This window comes from Myotis yumanensis, unplaced genomic scaffold, assembly GCF_028538775.1.
Source record: "Myotis yumanensis isolate MYYU_CA2020_CCGP unplaced genomic scaffold, mMyoYum1.0.hap1 SCAF_1, whole genome shotgun sequence".
In the NCBI taxonomy this organism is placed as follows: domain Eukaryota; kingdom Metazoa; phylum Chordata; class Mammalia; order Chiroptera; family Vespertilionidae; genus Myotis; species Myotis yumanensis.
Genome location: NW_027223752.1, coordinates 61,186,534 through 61,205,922, shown reverse-complemented (window position 1 = coordinate 61,205,922; position 19,389 = coordinate 61,186,534). Strand labels below are relative to the sequence as shown.

The 19,389-nt window shown below is 41.7% G+C and overlaps 1 protein-coding gene across 1 annotated transcript in view; it reads right to left on the bottom strand.

The window, feature by feature from the left end:
- Nucleotides 1–19,389, bottom strand: part of WDR72 (WD repeat domain 72) — a 305,723-nt gene that overhangs the window by 38,605 nt on the left and 247,729 nt on the right. Inside the window, exon 20 of the transcript XR_011472409.1 lies at nucleotides 1,381–1,550. The gene's annotated coding sequence lies outside the window, so the exon portion shown is untranslated. The remainder of the gene's footprint in view (nucleotides 1–1,380; nucleotides 1,551–19,389) is intronic.

Below are 19,389 nucleotides of genomic sequence, written 5' to 3'. Positions count from 1 at the left end.
ACTAAAAGCTACCAAGGTGTATATAGATTTTAATATGAGGGTGTATAATTTTTATTAAATATATAGGGAAATAGAAAAAATATATTTTTTTGTTAAATATATACACACATCACTGTAGAGCTCAGTGAAATTTTACAAACTGGACATACTTATGTATGAAGAGAAGAAACAGAACCTGACCAGCACCCCAGAATTTCCCAGCATGTCTCGCTTAGTCACTGCCCCCAGGGTAACCAAGATCTTATAACCAGTATCTTATACTCTTAGCATGAAATGCATTTTTGTGTCTCCGTATTTTATATAAATAGAATCAGGCTTTAAAATGCAGACTTTAGAAACATTTCCCATCAAATTTCAATTCATTATTTGATGCTTTTTCATTAAACTAAACCAGCAGAGTTTGATCCACTGTGAAGCATGGGCCTGGAATAAAGTGTCGCCAGGCTTGCATAAAAATGGCCAAATCTTTCTGCACAGGCTGATGCCTTTGTACCTGGATATTCTGATCTTGGAGGTGACACTTCAGAATGTGAACTAATTCATTAGAAAAACGCTTTATTTGATCGAGGGCTAGGTACTCGCTTCCCAGCAACACAGCTTAAGTAAATGCCCAACTCAGACAGTCAACATTACTGTCTCAAAAATCTTTCATTCTGACACATTATCACACATTTGTCATTAGGGAACTGCACACTCACATATGTCCATAAATATTTGGTCTTGGTAGACCCAGGTTGACCTGCTTGAGAATCAGAAGGGGGAAAAAAATCTTATCTCTGTCCTTGGAAAACGTACAATTAAATGAAGGGGACATTTGAATGTGGCCTCTGAGAGACTTTGTTTCCCTGAAAACAAAATCATTTTGCTCTGGTCAATCAATAACTCCACATGGCAAATGTGAATCTTAGGCTCAGAAAGAGGTTATCAGCCATAACATTTCTTAGCACTTTCATAATGTTATCAGGAATTAAAAGGTAACATTTATCAAATATTTACAAGTTACGTGGGACACAGCGCAGTGTAAACATATGAATCTGATAATATTCAAGCTGCCGTTTTAAAACAGATCCAAAAAAATCTCAAAAATGTTTGCTCTTCAATGATGCATTCCCCATCATGTAAAAATTTAACTATTGAGGTGCTCTAATGACACGTGGAATGAGTCACACAAGGAGGAAGATAGCTCAGGTGAAAGGTCAGTATCAACACAGATGAGAGATTGCATTCGGCAGGTTATGCCAACCAGGAAGGTAACACATTTTCTAAATGAACATAAGGAAAAACTTAACTTATATAATGGGAAATGTGAGACAAATACTATTTACTTCAGTTGATTATGTATGAAAGGTATGTTCTAACACACAAAAAAGAAATACCCACCTTCCTGTGGTCACCTCCATTCTTCTCTTTGTTGTCAATGGTACGTTTATCCAGGTTCTATGGGGCAGAACTTTACTTTTCTCCCTCCTCAGTCCCTGGCACTTTACTTTTGCATAGGGGCGTTCAGTCCAGAGCCACTTGGCTACTTCTCTTGTGGTGGATCCTTTATTCTATTAATTAGATGAAGAGGGAGAGAAGAGAAGTGTAAGCTGGGAGGCAACAGTCATTACAAATAAAAAGGAGAGTAGCACAGCCCCAACTCTCCAATTTCCACACTCCCCTTCCTCCTGGTGAAGCTGATGGCCCAGGACACTCCTGCATAGTCCGTGCCCTGCATGCTGCTGCTGTCCCTCAGGCCTTCGTGTCCAGGCCACGCATGAGGGCCAGAGCTCAGCAGAACTGCAGCGGGTTTGCCGGAGAGGAAGGGATGGCTGCAGTGGTCTGATGGCCTTAAACAATGGAATGCCACTTTCCAGAAAAGAAAATGTTCTATGGTCGATTTTGTGGGTAGAACATTTGTTCTTTGTTTTTAGAGTTGAATGTGTTTACGTTGTGAATTTTCTTTGCTTTTTAAATCTGAGAACTGTATTTAATTTTATAGTGTTGGCAGATGACAGCTGGAAATTCAGGTTACATTGCAAGGGTAATTGGAAATAAGGCCCAGATGGCCTTACAGAAAGAGAACAAAACAAAACAAAACAAAAAGATGTTTCTTTTTAAAATATAATGTGCAGGTTTTTCTCAAATATAATAAGAGGAATTGAGGGGCAAAGAGAACCAGAACTTGACTATCACAAGACATTGGGCTTCTATAGACCAGGCATCTGTACGTTTGTTTGTTTTATTTTGTTAATCCTCACCCAAGGAAATTTTTTTATTGATTTTTAGAGAGAGTGGAAGAGAGAGGCAGAGACAGAGAAGAGAGAGAGAAATATCGACGTGAGAGAGACACTTCAATTGGTTGCCTCCCGCATGCACCACAACCAGAGCCGGGGATCGAGCCTGCAAGTGAGGTAATGCCCTTGACAGGAATCAAACCTAGGACCCTTCAGTCCCCTGGGCCAATGCTCTATCCACTAGCAAAACCAGCTAGGGCTATACATTTTTTTATTTCAGCATTTTGCTGGGTGTTAAATACTGCAAGATGTAAAATGTAGTTATTTTTATTTACATGTATGACAAATAATGAAATTCAAAACATCATAAGCTTTTAAAATTAGGCTATAGAATATAAATCACTGTTTATTAACAATTCACACTCGGTAAGGCGTACATCTGAAGATTTCCTTCCTGGAGCAGGCCTTTCCCTCTGAATCTCTTTGGCAGAAAAGGAGGGTTAAGCATTATTTTTGCATCTTTTATTTTTTAATAACCAGCTTAAAATCAACATCCCAATTAGGGTGGCAAAACTTTAGTCCCCTTCAATATTGTGTGTGATGAGGTACCGAGAAGAGCAGTAAGAATAATCTTGCATATGATAGTTCTGTGAAACAGCAAAAGAACTTGATGAATTATGACTCAATAAAAAAACAATTTCCCCCCAAAATGTTCTGTGGGTGAATGCTAGAAATCATCACTAATGCCAGTTAGCATTAGAGCCAAATAACAATAAAATTAATTCATTGATAGAACGTGGGTCAGTTATTATTTGAGCCTTTGAATCGGGAAAATACACATTTATTACACAGTATTTCTGGACTTATAAAATCATATTATTTTCTCCCCAAAGAAGATAATATCCTTCATACAATATCCAAATAAAAAATAATTGGAACTTTAATGGATAGTCACCCTGTATAAGTACGTGTGGAAGAAAGGAGAGCCTCATAACTAATTGACTCCCTGCCCCAGGCACCCAAACGTCTTTCTGCAACTCTGGAATTGTCCCTCCAGGATACTACTGCCAAAATGATCAACACAAGGTCCCAAAATAACAATTTATTCTGCCCAAAGGACACTGTGCCCTCAGTCTCCTGGCCAGATGAATTGGCACAATTACAACCTTCTCTCTTGCTTTTCCCCTCAGGATATCCTGGGTGTCAGGGCTTTACATGTTGCGATGATTCGGAGCAAAAAATCCACTAAAAGGGAAGACAGTGCTACAAGCGGCTTCTGAGATTCTTAGGTCCAAACTGATGGAGCGAAACACAAATCCTCCATTGGTTTGTTTCCTTCAAAACTTCGCTGCCCCTCGGGCACATCCACAGATCAAGTGAAGAGCTAAATCCTTTTCTGACTCCTGACACAAATATATTGGCATCAACCAACAACGGCCCCAAATTAGCCAATTTCCAGCCTTCTTTTCCACCTGCCCCTCTGCCCCCAGCAGGAGTTAGTGACTTAAAGACCATTGTGCAGATGCCAATTTAGTCTGTTGGGCTACAGTGCTCTCTCTGATAAAGAGGAAAACACATTTCTTTCTGCTTTAGGAAATGAACTCTGTTCAACGTGGTTTCTCAATGATTATCTCTTATTTGCTTTGCCTCTTTGGGCTTAAAAATCTCTTCTCCCAGTATTTTCCTTTGGTCCTAGCTGGTTTTTAAAAAATGTTATTTTTTCTCATTTTTCTTTCTTAGTCAGACTCACTGAGCATGTCCTTTTACTCAAAAGATCCCTTTAAATGTGAAAGAAAAAACAAACCCTTTTGTCAGGAAACCCCACCGTTTACCCTGGGGATGATCGGGAACAGGTGTGTCTGCTGCAAAAGCTTTAATCCATGTAAATAAGCTCAAGGTGGGGCTCTTAGAAAGAGCTGGGGAAGTTGGGAGAGGAAGGTGGTCATTCCCTCAGAGGCTCAACATCTGTCCCCCTTGGCGTCCCCACTGCTGTGTTAGGAGTGACTCTTGCCCTGCACACAGGTAGGCACTTGACCAGAGCTTCTGACCTTTAAGCACTTCCTACTAGAGAATAATTCACCACCAGCATTTAACTGCCAGTTAAAAAAGATAATGCTGTTATTTGGGCGGGGGGAGGGGTGTGGAGAAGGAAAGGGCCTGGGGGAGATCATGTCCAATGGAAATGAAAAAGAGAAGGTATTTACATAAGAACTCCTCTGTAGTTCTGCGAGACTGAAATCTTATGTTTGAAATTTTGCAGCAAAACACAGAAACAGGCCATCTCTGCGCACTGTCCATTTCCTCTCTGGGACACTTACTAAGGGGCTTAGCTTTCTATTGAACTTTAAATTTTAATAAGGATTAATTAGTTTGAAGAATCATCTTGACTGTCCATTTGCACATTTGTTCATTCATTTATTCAACATTAATTATTGAGTGCCAACTATACGGTAGGTAATGGGGAAACAACAGTGAGCTGCACCAGGCACCTGAAGCTCTCCATGGAGAGGATGAAAGATGTTAATTAACTAATCACATAAATAAACGTGAAATTACCAAGCCCTCCAAGGAGAGGGACATGGGACAATGAAAACCTATTCGGGTGGTTTGCCTAGTCAGGGAATATTTACCTGGGGAAGTTGATTGAGCTTGGATGTGAGGGAGCAGTAGTAACTCCAGGGAACTGAAAGTGCGGTTGGACTGGAGAATGAGGATGGATGGGAGGTAAGATCATGCAGGGACGGGATTACGCAGATCCTCACTAAGGGTCCTGTGAAGGCTTGGCTTTATCTAAGAGCAATGGAAGGTTTTACACAAGAGAAAGGATATATGATATGATATATGATATGATATGACATGTGATATGATGTGATATGACATAATAGCATGAGGTTGGATTTCTCTGCCTGTAGTGTGTCAGTGGTGACAAGAACAGAAATATAGGCGAGCTATCAATAAACTGAAAGACACCAGAAAGCTGATTGGTGGAGGTTATTTTATTCAGAAACCTGTACACATTTATTAAATCAGTCTATTCCTTGTGAGGTAAGTCAGATCCTGATTTTTGTCTAACACACCGTATAATTCTCCTAGTGGGGCCTGTTTACCTTTTCCCAGCACCCTCCTAATAGCCTGTTACCTCCATTTATTCAACAGAGGATTTGGTTCTGCCACTTAGAAGCCAAAATCACTTAGCCAACCCATCGTAGAATCTTTGTAAAAAGGCTAATTATAGTCTACAAGCTTTCTTCATGGGGTTGATAATTATAAGTATAATCTACAGTAATAGGTGTGAAAGTGCCTTGTACACTGGGATACATAAGATCAATGTAGGTAGACACGATTGCAATACTCCTACTTACCTGTGATGTCCATCTTCTCTGGGAGTTAACAGAGTGTTGGTATGAATATTTTGGCAGGAAAAAATTTTATATGCTTTAATTAGGATACTCATCCTAGCCGGTGCAATAATTAGTTCAGAAATAAAAGACAAAAGAAAGGCGAAACTGGAGGGAGAGTGGGGTGATGTGGTAGCCACTGCCTCAGGTATTAGGATGCCAGGAGGATGTTCTGCAATCCATTCACAATGGTGGTGGGCGGGGCGGGGAGGCATGTGTGACAGCAGCAGGTGGCATCACACCCTCAGAGTGCATTCATTCACAACTGTGAAGAGCCAGAAAGGCTCAGAGAACCAAGAGATGGCATCACTGCTCTCCTTTGGGGGCAAGTGTCAGGGAAGAACCTCTAATCTCCCCAACAGAACAAACAGAGCTGTGCTTACTCTCCAACTTGTGTTTGTGCAGAATATACCCGACTCATATTCTAGGGAGGGGTAGGCAGGCATGAGCTTGTTGTGGGGTGTGGAGAAAAGAAGGAAGGTGTCGTCAGGACCATCCCCTTCATCTGTGAGCATTGCCTCTAATGCACTGCAAATCAGCTCTACCTTCACGTCATCCAGGTCTCCTATTTTAAGTGGTATTGGGAAAATCCTCCCCAAATTGAAGCAGGGAATTCTAATGAATGATAATCCTGCCTAGATATTTCTGTTCTCTCCAGATAAGGTAGGACTCCCTGGGGAATTTGGGAGGACCCAAACCATGCTTTAGGATGCTTCAGTTTAAGAGCAGAGAGGGCTCATAAGGTCTGAGAAGATAAGACCTGAGAATCTCACTTTTTGTCTCTCAAAGAACCTTTGGGATGTTTGTGTCTATTTATATGGCAGGGGTGGGGCTGTTGCACATTCACCTTTGTAAGAGGTGAGGTATGTGGAGGGGAGCTGAGAAATCTTCTAGATGGCCTATCAAATGCAATAAATATTTGCTGACTTGTGTGTAGTTCAGGTGGGAGTACCATTTAATCAGTCATTCCAGAAATATTATTGAGTGTGACTATATGCCAGACACAGTTCCAGGTACTTGAAACACAAAAAAGATGAACACGGAATTTACATTCTAGGAATGACAATCCACTTTATCTGCCATTGACTCTTACTGTTCATGAACTAATTTCATCTTTACAACCCTGTAAGGTTGGCACTAGTATTAACCTGTGTTACAGATGGGGAAATTGAGGCACAGGGAGGGTAAGCATGTTGCCCAAGGTCACACTGCTAGTAAATTTCTGGAGTTCTCTTAACTATTGCATTACACTGTTGTAAGAGCTGAAAGAGGAGAATTTCAAGGTGGTGTGTTTGGCAAGGGGGACTGGTAAGGAGTCAGCAATTGCAAGGCTGCAGAGCCCAGGTGTCTGAATCAGCTTTGGCTACCACAACACAATTGATCTAAAAAAAAGTGGGGGGGGGGGGGGCTTACACAACAGACAATGATTTCTCACAGCTCTAGAGGCTGGAAGCCTGCGGTCAGGGGGCCAGCATGGGCAGATTCTCTGCCTGGCTTGCAGACAGCTGCCTTCTTGCCCTGTCCTCACATGGCCTCTCCTTGGTGGGTGTGCATGGAGAGAGAGAGAGATACCTCTCTCCCACTATTGCTCTTTCCCTCCCTCTGTGTGTGTTTTTTTAACTACTTTATTGTGGTATGGATTATGTACAAAAATGCTGTGCATATACCTACTTAATGTTTACAACTCAATAAATTTGGAGGAAATTGTGAATGCATGAAACCATCACCACAATCTATGCCATAAACACATTGGTCACCTGCAAAAGTTTCCTCCCACTTTATCATTGATTTATTATTTTGTGTGTGTTTAATAAGAACACAAGTAAAATAGTCAAACTCGTAGAACTAGAGAGCAGAATGATGGTTGCCAAGAGTAGGGGGAGGGAGAAATGGGGAGATATTTGTCAGTGTACAAAGCTTCAGTTATGCAAGATGAGTAAGTCCTAGAAGTCTACTGTAAGGGCAGTGCCTGCAGAGGATAATACTGAATTGTATACTGAAAATTTTGCTAAGAAAGTAGATCTTATATTAAATGTTTACTTCCTCTTCTTGTAAGACCACCAGTTCTATTAGACTAAGACCCACCCTTACTACCTTATTTCACCTTAATTATTTCTAAAGGCTTTGTTTCCAAATATAGTCACATTGGAGTTAGAGCCTCAACATATAAATTTGGGGGAGACAAAATTCAGTCTATAGTACCAAGCAACATTAAGATTTTTTAAATTCTTTAGTAACTGTCCATGCTTGCTACATCCATATTTTCCTTAACCCCAGCTCCAACGTTTTCTGTACTGTATGGCACTGCCTGAGAGCTGCCCACACCTTAGCCTCAGTGCCTGGCCAAGTCCTGAAGGCTCTGCAACCCGGGCCGGGGGCTCTCAGCCTGTGCTGGAGGCGGTAGAGATGGGGGCAGGATCCTCCTGTACCTGAGGCTCCACAGGGCTGGGAGGGCAGGGCCTGGCAGAGCTTCCTGGGAGCTGGGAAACACCTTTTTTAAGAAACTCAGTCTGGAAAGGAGATTCAGAGAAGGAAGGTTTGGATGGAGAATTACTTATCTAAGTCAGTTTAAGAAAAGTCATTTATATTTATATTTGTAAAGGAGAACTTCAGGGGAAACATGGTAGAGAATTTTTCAGGGTGGAATTAGTTTTTTGGGGAAATTAAAATGTTTCATGTAAACGGGAAAGCTAAACCTCCTTTTTTTATAGCTACCTTTTATGGATTTGCTTTTTTATATGCCTTCGTTCTCTCATTCGTTTCTTCATGGTCTGCCATGAGCATGGCTCCGTGTAAGAGCTGAGGAAAATGTGTTTGAAATTAATGTGATAAGTTTCCAGAAAGTGACCTGCAAGATAGCTCTGGTTAAAATTATGAGACTGCATTGGTTGAATGGGTCATTAAGTACACTTTCATCTCTCCATCCCAACTATCTGATCTTCTAGATAGAGCCTTGCAGAGCTTGGATGCCTAGGAACTGACTCACCCCTCAGGTGACAAGAATAAGTGAGCATTGAGGCATTTTATCACTTGGATCTGCGTACCAACAGCTCTGTGGGAAAGGTAAATGAAAGCGAGAGCTAAATTCAACAGCTTATATTTGCACAAGTTAATGCGTTTCTCTTAAACCCATAATAAGTAACATAGAAACATGGGTTTGATACACGATGTCTATTATTAGTCAGCTAATATTTGTCTCCCAAAACTCTAATAGCTCATCTTTGCTTTTGAACACTCCCAGATCTTACATTTACTTGAGTAGTTTATCTGCTCTTAGAGAATTCACATATGTTAAATAAATTAATCTTAACAATGACCTACTAAGTCAAAAATATTTCCATATTACAAGCTCAGAGAAATGAGTGATGCACACCCGTTCTAAGTTCACTGTGCCTATATATCTCCATCATATCTCCAGGGCTCAGTGAAGTATCTCCTACATAGTAGCTGCTCGGTATTTTTTTGTGAAATTATTGAAAAGTAACAGAGCCAGATCTCAAACTCAGATTTTTGTTTTTCATGATAGCAAATGTCAGAATGACTTCTTATTTGGTAATATTGGAAAAATATTTCTCCCTGTTTGGCACTACTATTGAGGCCTAATAGACACACTTTGCAATATCCACTTGGATTTCTCTACTCTTCATAAAAGCATAACATAAGAAACAATGTTCACTGTAGAAGAATTGCGGAGTACACATGAGCAATAAGAATAACAGCTAATGAATTCAAATCATTTGGAATCAGTCCACTCAGAAACACCTGCCTCTACTCTTACAGTAGACTTCTAGGACTTACTCCTCTTGCATAATAAAGTCTGTATTCTGTTTCCTAAGTAAAAGGGTGTCCTACCTCAGACTGTCCAGTGGAAACAAGTTCAGGTGATCTGCTACTAACCATCAGTGTGCCTTTCTAGTACCTCCTTGTAAAAGGGAAGGTGATCACTCAGGTGGTAACTAGGGTCACTTCCAATCCAAGAATGCTACGTCTCAGTCAAAGAAGTTAAAAAGGCAACATGTATAAGGTGTGTGTAGCTTACCTACCAGCCTCCTCCGTGATAGGAAGGATGAGAGGGGTATGGGCTGGGGGTATAGTTAGGTAAGCACTCCCCACCCCCATTACTAATCGCCTTATGGACTCAATACCAGTTGCTTCTCAGCTACCAATCACTGCTGGATAATAAGAAACTGAATTTCAGTGTTCTCCAGAGGGGGAAAATTATATATATATGTATATATATATTATAAAAATATATCTATATTATAAAAATAAATATATATTTACGTAGGAATTGGCTCACGTGATTATGGAGACTGAGAAGTCCCATAATCTGCCATCTGCCAGCTGGAGACCCAGGAAAGCCAGTGGTGCAACTAAGTTTGCCTGAAGACCTGAGAAGCAGGAGCACTGATGCTTGGGGCAGGGGGGAGGTGTGAGGGGGCGGGGTGTGTGGATGTCCCAGCTCAGAGAGAAGACAAATTCACCCTTTCTTCACCTTTTTGTTTTATTTCTATACTCAGTGGGTTGGATGGTGCCCATCCACTTTGGGGAGGACCATATGCTTTACTCAATTTGTGCATTTAAATGCTATTCTCTTGTGGATACACCCTCACAAACACATCCAGAAATAATGTTTTACCTGCTATTTGGGCACCACTTAGCCCAATCAAGTTGACACATAATATTACCCCTCACAATAACACTGCCTCCTTGACTTTGGAGCCTGAGGGTGAGGACTCGAAAGTAATATTGGGAGAGGTACCTATTTCTCCCCCAAAATACAAATTTTCAAAGGATTTCTCTTGTTGAAATCACAATAACCCTAACTCTGACTGGTGGATAACAGAATCTTCCATTTGCCATTAAAGTATCTCAGGAAAACCAGAGGGTAGGTTTCAGGTCCCTCCAGATGAGATCCAGACCTTTAAGTAGCCACCTAACCCCCAGATCTTGCTGGTAACTCACCTACCAGAATGCACCATTTTCCACGTTCTTTTTTTCCCTACAACTGAAGATCTAGACATGCTGCTTTATAGTTACTTGATCAAAATGTGTTCTTGTTTCTCTTTTTCTTTGGCTTTATTTGACATAAATGATAACTAAAAGGTTGATTTGATTGGTAAGAGGTATTAAGGAAAAAGCTGTTCAGTCCAATGAATTTCACCATAAGTTGTTCCCTCAATTCTTTCCTCTCCTTTGTCCCCTAAAGTCACTGTAACATTGTGCTTAGCCTGACTGTGCCCCATGGCCCTTTTTCCTAAAAGTAATGGATGGATAGTTCTTGAGAGTCGGGGTGGGGGAGTTCTTTTCTAAAGGTACTGCCATCACTCTTACTTCACAAGAGATTTTATTTCTTATTCTTTTATTATTTTTAAGATCTATGGGTTGATTTTTGTGAGAGCGGTATGGGAAGCATGGCAAATGTAGAGAGGATAAAAAGAGCAGCATGATATTATCTTCTACAGAAAAGTGCATTTTGGGTGTCAGGAGCTGACAGGGGGAAAGCACACAGACATTCATGGCAAAAGACTTGATGGAAGCTTAGGGGACTAATCCTGATGCTTACTTTATTTTCTTTTTAATGGGATGTCAGTTCTGAAGAATAAACAGTCTTTCCTGAATCCAGAGCTATAAGCACTTATTTGTCTAGATAAAGTACAGAAAAGAAATATTGTGTGCTGTGGCCCATAAGTCATCTTCAATAGCCTTTCAGGTAAACTACCAAGGATTTTTACTGTTCAACTCAGTGGAACACAAATTGGGAAACTGAGAGCTAACTGATGGCAGCCATTGCCGCAGTCCAGAGTTGACACCCGAAATTTCATCTTAATCTGAAATGGCAACATCAATTACCAGCAGAAGTACCACAGTAGGGATGCCCACGGAAGGGCAGCATGCATCAGACACTTCAGGAAGAGCAACAGTTCAGGGGCTTGGTCTAAATCACCCAGAGTTTTCCTTTTTAAAATTGTATCTGCTATAAAAATGGAAAGCAGTGGTCAAGTTCTAATTCAAACAGAAAATCGGAAGAATGGTGGCCAGAACCAAATGTGTATGTGGACTTCAGTTTCTATTTTTGAGCTATTTTGTCAGTATCATCTGGAAAACGGGAACACACCTTGGCTGGACTCCTAAATGCTTCTGGTCTCATCTGATCTGGTTCATATTATTATGAGCGTTTTTTCCCCCCTTTTTAGTGATCATTATTGTGCCAAACATAGTATCCAAGGGCTAGGGCCCTAGAGATGATGGTATAGTCTCTCTCCTCCTGAAGCTCATGGTTGACTGGAAAGATAATAAGTATATGACTATGACACAATAGATTCAGAGCCTTGTTAGTAGCTTGATTATAATCACCATTTAATTGGAGCCTTAAAGAATGTGTCATTAATTCTGCTTGGAGAGATAGAAAAAATGATTCTTGAACTTTGACATCAGCCAATTTCTCTATCTTCTTAAAGCTTTCATCAGGGCACATACCCCAAGAGCAAAAAATAGAGGCCCACATAGCACTGTCCAAGTGTTGTAAATTTATAAATCAAGCTAACAGACCGATAAATAGATGATGTTTTATCTTTGTACAGTGAAAAAATATAACTGAATCACCACCTGAAAGACCAAATTTGAATTTAGACTTCTGGAGTTCATGTAACATCCTAGGATAATCAGGCCCAAGCTCCTGGCTCCTGTATACATCCGCCCATCTTCTCCCATCTTGGCTGTGTCCTGCATCATGGAGAGTCTCTGTGTTCCCTTGGAACCTGCAGATTGGTCAGTCCTGAGGCAGATGGAGTGGGGAAGGGTACACACAGGCCCAGGGATGGAGCTCAACGATGTTTGGGCAGGAGATTCTTGATCCTGGTACCTAGAGCACAGTCTCGAAGAAGCGCACAATCTCTGAGTGGGTACCTGTCCGTGATCCCATGGACCCCTTGTCCATGTGTCAGGGTGCAGACAGTGAAGGGCAAAAGCAGAGTCCTCTGCTGTTTTGCCAAGAACAGGAACTCCGTGGCCAGGTCTGAGAGTGGTGCCCACTCTTCCCTTCCTGTTCTCGCTAAGTAAAACCTAGTTCTTCCCTGAGGACACTGCTTCCCTGCAGCCTGCTCAGCCGTGCCTGTGTTTAACCTTGCACTTCTTGAAGATGGGCTAAGTGTCTTCCTTGCTCCCTGCTGCCAGTTCCAGACCATTCTCCCTCCATCCACCCTCTTCCAAGTTTAAACTCTTGGACTATGGCACCTGCCACCTCTCCTTGTGAGTGACATCTACAAACCCACAGTCACCCCCCCCCCCCTCATTTCTTCAGGGTGTTTAGCATCTGGATCGCTACTGCTCTCTCCAACACAATCTGTGAAAGTTTTAGTGTTTCAGTGTCCCCCTAGGCCAGTGGTCGGCAAACTGCTGCTCGGCAAACCGTGGCTCGCAAGCCACATGCAGCTCTTTGGCCCCTTGAGCGTGGCTCTTCCACAAAATACCAGCTCTTCCACAAAATACCGACTTCTGTGCATGGGCCACGAAGTTTCAATGGCATTGTACGTGCGTGCCCGCACGTGGTATTTTGTGGAAGAGCCACACTCAAGGGGCCAAAGAGCCGAATGTGGCTCGCGAGCCGCAATTTGCCAACCACGGCCCTAGGCAATCCTTCTCAGCTTCTTAACCTCCTGCCTTGCAATAATCTTGTCTGTTACCCTCCTTCAGCCAATCATTCCCATGGTCCATGCTAGACTTGTCATTTTCAACAACTGCATTCCCCAGAACGTCAGTTTCAAGCAGACCTCCTACTTCTTCTAGTCACTCCCTCTAACTTATTCCCATGAATCTTGAACCAATCAGGACCTTTAATCTACTGATCCTATCACCTTCACTTTACTTTGATCTGTCCTCTGTCCATCTCATTTTGTCATTTCCCTCTTACCCTAAGTCAAGTTCCACAGCCAGTCTTGCTTTCACCCCGGTCTCCCATGTCCAACTTTCCCTTCCTCATGCCCCCTTAGAAATAAATCCCTAGACCTCCTCTTGTTCTGAGGCTGCATGCACAAAATGGAAAGTCTGGGGACACATGAATTCAGACTGCCTTTAAATTCAATACAGCAGAAGGCTATGTAACAACTGTCATGACAAAAGAAAATGTAACATGGTTTCCCCAATTTCCTACCCAGGGAACAGTGCTGGGATAATGGAGTTGGGGAACTAGCCTCAAGTCTTATGGATGCCTATTGCTAAATGCTCGTTTATTCACTGATGTAGCCATTCAATCATTCCAACAAAACTCTTAAAAACCTACTTATATTTTAGTCTCGATGTGAGCTTATGCAACTCTCTTATACCTCTGAAATTCAGGATACTCGTTTGTAAGACGGGGATGACAATTCCTATGCTGACAATCTTACGAAGTGTACAGAGGATCAGATGCGATAGTGTGAGAAGGAGCTGACCTACACATATAACCTTTTTTTCTGGAAAACGAACATAAACTCACCTTTCTGATTTAGACCCGGCCTAAGTACTGTGGGGATTATCTTGGCCCTACTCGGCAGAAGCACCTGTGATCTCCTGAGCCACGATTGAAAGTAGGAGCAGCACTCAGTCCGCACTCTGAGTGCTTTCAACACTGCGTACGGGGTTCAATTTTACTTGAAAACTGTCAGATATCAATTGAGATGAGCCTGATTCCATTGATCTCTTCACCCAGTTAAATAGAAAAATATCAGTTTCAGAATCTACCACATGACAAAAAAGAAAAATAAGGTCCCTATTGTGCATAAACAGGTCTGGATGGTAGCAGAGAAGGCTCAGTGAACTGCTCCCTGGCACAGACACTCCTGGTCCGGCAAGCCCTGCCTCGTCACTGTGTCCGGCGCACTCATGTGCACTTTGCACTGGGGCAGCATTCAGCGTGCGGTGTGGCGATGCCTCCCACTTCTTCCCTCCATGCAAAGGGGCCTGATTTAAAAATTCCTTCTGGGTAGTTATAAACTCAATTGCCAGAGCAGCCAGGATATTAGCATAGTGCATCTTTCTAGCCCACGGATGGTTTGAGGTGGTTGCACATTAATGAGAGAATAGAGATATACAGGGTGGGACAAAAGTAGGTTTGCAGTTGTGAGTACACGAAACACAATTTATTCTTGTATCATTATTTATTGTATTATTTTCCCTATGAACAACTGTAAACCTACTTTTGTCCCACCCTGTATAACCACTTTGTCTTCTTTTCTGACTTAGTTTCTCACCAATGACCAAGCTCCTTCTTGCATATAAACTGGCCGTTTAGGAGGTAGGAGAAATATCCCATAATTATATTGAATAACTTGAACCCCGTTACCAAGCTTTTAGTGTTTCATGGAAAGTCAGAGAAAAAGAAATGTCCCTCAGGACCTGGACCAGGAAGGGTCACAACATCACCAATCAAAAAGAACTTTCCTGACCCAATATTCATAAAAAGCCCATTGAGTTGTAGCTGCTCTCTCCCTTGCATGTGACAAGCTTGTCTGCACTGAGCTTTAGAGTTCACAGAGCAGAGTTCTTGGCCCTTTCTCATTTCATCATCACAGCAACTCAGATAGGTTTATTATTCCAAAATTTATAAAGGATCCTTCCAAAGGATGAATTGATCCTCAGGGGCTCAGTGACCTGCATTAGCATTCAGGTCTCTTGACTCCCAAGACCTTGCTGGTGACTTTTTGAGCCAGCTTGTGTGCCAGGAAAGGGGAGCTAGCACTGGGTGATACACAACTTATCACAGCACCTTGGATGTGAGTCACCAATTTTGTTTATGGGAATTCACAAAGAAATCCCCAAACTTCACAACTTATTTACTACGGCCCTGGCCATCATTTTAGCACTTTGTCTACCTTGATAGGGTGCACTGCATGTGTAGATATATTGCAAAACTTCTTCCAAGTTACTCTAATCCATCATATTAAAAACCATGCCTTCCCACCCCTGGCATTGAACACTCCTATGGGGCTATTTTATAAACAATGTATTCTGAAGCTGCATTGTTAGAAAGCCAGTATTTGGGATGTAGAAGGGGATAGCACAATTCAATGCTGGTCTGGCCACTTCTCAAACATAACTTTCAGTTCAGGACATTGATGAAAAAATATAATATATATTGTTAAAAAAATGTCACATACGTTGATAAAAGAAATATTGTCTGTGTCCAATAATAGTGTCTCTATCACTAGGACTTAGGGACTTAGGTTGGGGATGAAAAACATGTAGGGAGAGCATGATTGCCTTCTTCCCATTTGGAAAGTCTGTCCCAGCAGACAGATTAGTCTCCCTCTGTGCTGCCCTCTAGACCAGTGGTTCTCAACCTTCCTAATGCTGCGACCCTTTAATACAGTGCCTCATGTTGTGGTGACCCCCAATTTCATTGTTACAAATTGAACATAATTAAAGCATAGTGATTAATCACAAAAACAATATGTAATTATATATGTGTTTTCCAATGGTCTTAGGCGACCCCTGTGAAAGGGTCATTCGACCCCCAAAGGGGTCGAGACCCACAGGTTGAGAACCGCTGCTCTAGGGCCACAAGAGGATCAATGGGTGGAAGGTGAAGAGAGGCAGCCTGAGGCTCCGCAGAAGGAAGACTCATCTAAATTATTAGATCAGGTCACATTGGCATGAGCTGCCTTGGGAGGTAAGAGGTCCCTGGTACCAGGAATGTACTGAGCTATGCTTTGGCAGAACAGTCACTGCAGTGGTCCAGCACTAGAGAGCATTTAAAGAAATAACATCTCGGCTCCCTTTTACTCCAGATATTCTTGGGCCCTGGGTCTCATGGCGCAGCAGCCTGCTTAGAGCCCTCTCTCTTGTCTTCACACAACCAAAACCAGCTTCTTGAACACTTTCCCCAACAGGCAGACAGGAATATGTATATTGTTTTGGTATCCTTTTGGGTTTATCCTCAATTCTTCCTTACTTTTCCCTCATTTAGGCAGAAAGTATTTACTCCATAGTGGAAATACGGACATACTTGAAATCCTTATAGACTCTGAAATTTAAAATAAATTGTCAGTTTTCTCTTTTTTATGTTTTAGAGATAATTTTTTTAGAGCCATTTTAGGTTCACGGGAAAATTGAGGGGGAAGTAGAGATATTTCCTATTTAGCCCCTGCCCCACCCAGACGCAGCCTCCCCATTATCAACATTCCAACCAGAGTGGTACATGTGTTGCAAGTGATGAACCTATCTTGACACATCATCCTCAGCCCAAGTGTGTACTCTGCATCAGGGTCCACTCTTGGCGTTGTACGTTTTAAGGGTTTGGACAAATGTATAATGACATCTGTCCATTATTGTAGTGTTTCTTTTTATAGAAAGCATAGTACCACTTTGGTGAAAGATGGGAAGGTTGCCCATATGTGAAGGCAGGGGTATATGGGAAATTTCTGTACCTTTCTCTGAATTTTACTGTTTCCTAAAACTTCTACCAAAAAAGCCAATATATATTAAAAACAATAGTATTTATATAAAAAGACCTCGACCTGCCACCTTCCTGAGAAGGGCATTGTGCTGCTCTTCCATGAATTCTTTTTATCTTTTTATCAGCAAGAAAGAACTGGTGCACTCAAACTTCACAACTGAGTTGAGTGTAATATAGAAAATGTTTTAAAAAATAGGGTTTAGGAATTAAATTGTGCAGATGGGTCTATAGTATTGGTGCGATTACCACCTTGAAAAAGCAAGGGACAGAAGCAGTTCTAAAAACTCGGTGAGGGCCACCGTATGGAAAGAAATACTGCCTGGAGCTCTAGTTGGTTTGGATCAGTGGGTAGAGCATCAGCCCAAGAACAGAAGGCTCACAGATTCTATTCCATTCAAGGGCATGTTTCTCAGTTGCAGGCTTGATCCGCGGCCGGTCTCTCTCAGATCCATGTTTCTCTTTCTCTGTCTCTCCCCCTCCCTTCTACTTTCTCTAAAAATCAATGGAAAAATATCGGGTGAGAATGAACAAAGAAAAAAAAGAAATACCTGGGCCCCTGGTAGAGAGACCAAGCCAACCACCTTGACCTGGCAGGGATGGAGCTGAGGGGAACCTTCCTCATCCTCACATTCCGTCCATCCTCTGTCACCTAATAGAATCTGTCACTGTAGAACCAACTAGAAGCCAGTGGGCAAGGGCGCTTGTCGATGGTGTCCACCTGGGTCAGCGTCACAGGGCATAGAGAAGGATGGAGAAGGGTGCAGAGTGGACATGGAGAGGCCAGTGGAAAGTTTCCAGCTCTGCCCTCTTTCAGAGCAGGCACCTAGGTAGCCATTACTATCTGCTCTTCTTGTTGCCTGGAATGCACGTCCTTAGCCAAGCCTATTTAACTGATTAACACTTGTAGTTGGCTCTAAAGTGAGATTAAAAGCAGTCATTTTAAAAGAAAAATTCTATCTTCTCTGAGAGCTAACAAATTTATCAATAGTAAATACTTACGTAGCAATAAAATATTTGGGTCCACCTAAGAGAAGATTTTATACAAGATATATAAAACCTTCTGCTTCCGAAAATGCTTTATCAGAATTGAATGGCTCACTCTCTCAAGGAAACCATGGACATCTTATTGTTTTTTCCCCCCACAGCCATCTGGTACTGTCTTTGATGTGAAATCTGTGATATCCCATCTAATTTCATTCTAAATATTCATATTCAATGAAACATTTCATCATCTTGTTTAGATAATCAAAATATTCACTTTTATTAGATGTACAGAACATAATTTCAATGTTAATATTTGTTGTAGAGCATCTAACAAGTTGCCAAGAGAAGATATACACTTCGTTTATGGGATATGAAATACCACAGTGTTAGGAAATCAATGAGGTTATTACTGTAGAAAGGGAGATGGGCTAGCTGGCCATCCCAGATTCTGTGCACATACATCCCCCTCCTCACCCAGAAGAAATTATCAGAAAGCTAGTGAGTCTGGTGTTTAAACATAAATTCGCCTGTAATTTGGTGCTTTTCAATTGAGGTTTTCAGAGCTCAATTTCAGTTTCATCTCAAAGTGGAATTTCAGAGTTACTTGACAATAACAGGTTTGCTCTTGAAAAGTGAAAGTGCAAAGAGAAATCTGGATCACACCCCCTCCCCCACCCCCACTTTCCCTGCTGTAGACTTTCAGCCTCTTCCAGAGTGAAGAGCATGCTCAGTGTTGATGGAAACACAGTGAGCTACCTTGCGGGAAATACTTCAGTGCAATCCAATGTTTACTGCAGCAGACATGTCTGAAAATTGCTGAGAATTTCATAGCACTAAAAGCAAAAGCTTGGCGTAACCTAGTAGATTTACATATTTCATCTCCTGTAAAATCTAACATGCTTCTGGACTCAAACAAAATATATGTAAATAAGCCCTGATGGAGTCCCATATTTTGATTCTGAATTTCTTTTTTTTAAAATATATTTTATTGATTTTTTACAGAGAGGAAGGGAGAGAGATAGATAGTTAGAAACATCTATGAGAGAGAAACATCGACCAGCTGCCTCCTGCACATCTCCCACAGGGGATGTGCCCACAACCCAGGTACATGCCCTTGACCGGAATCGAACCCGGGACCTTTCAGTCCACAGGCTGACGCTCTATCCACTGAGCCAAACCGGTTTTGGCAGATTCTGAATTTCTTTAATTTTGTATATAGAATGGTTTTCTTTGACATGCATCCAACTGGAAGAGTTGAAAAGACAAGAGCAAAGGTGTGCTGTGCTGCCCTCAAAGAAGAGATCTAGATGGTCTCTAGAAAAGAAATCATCCCCTTACAGTTAGCATAAGTTCTCCA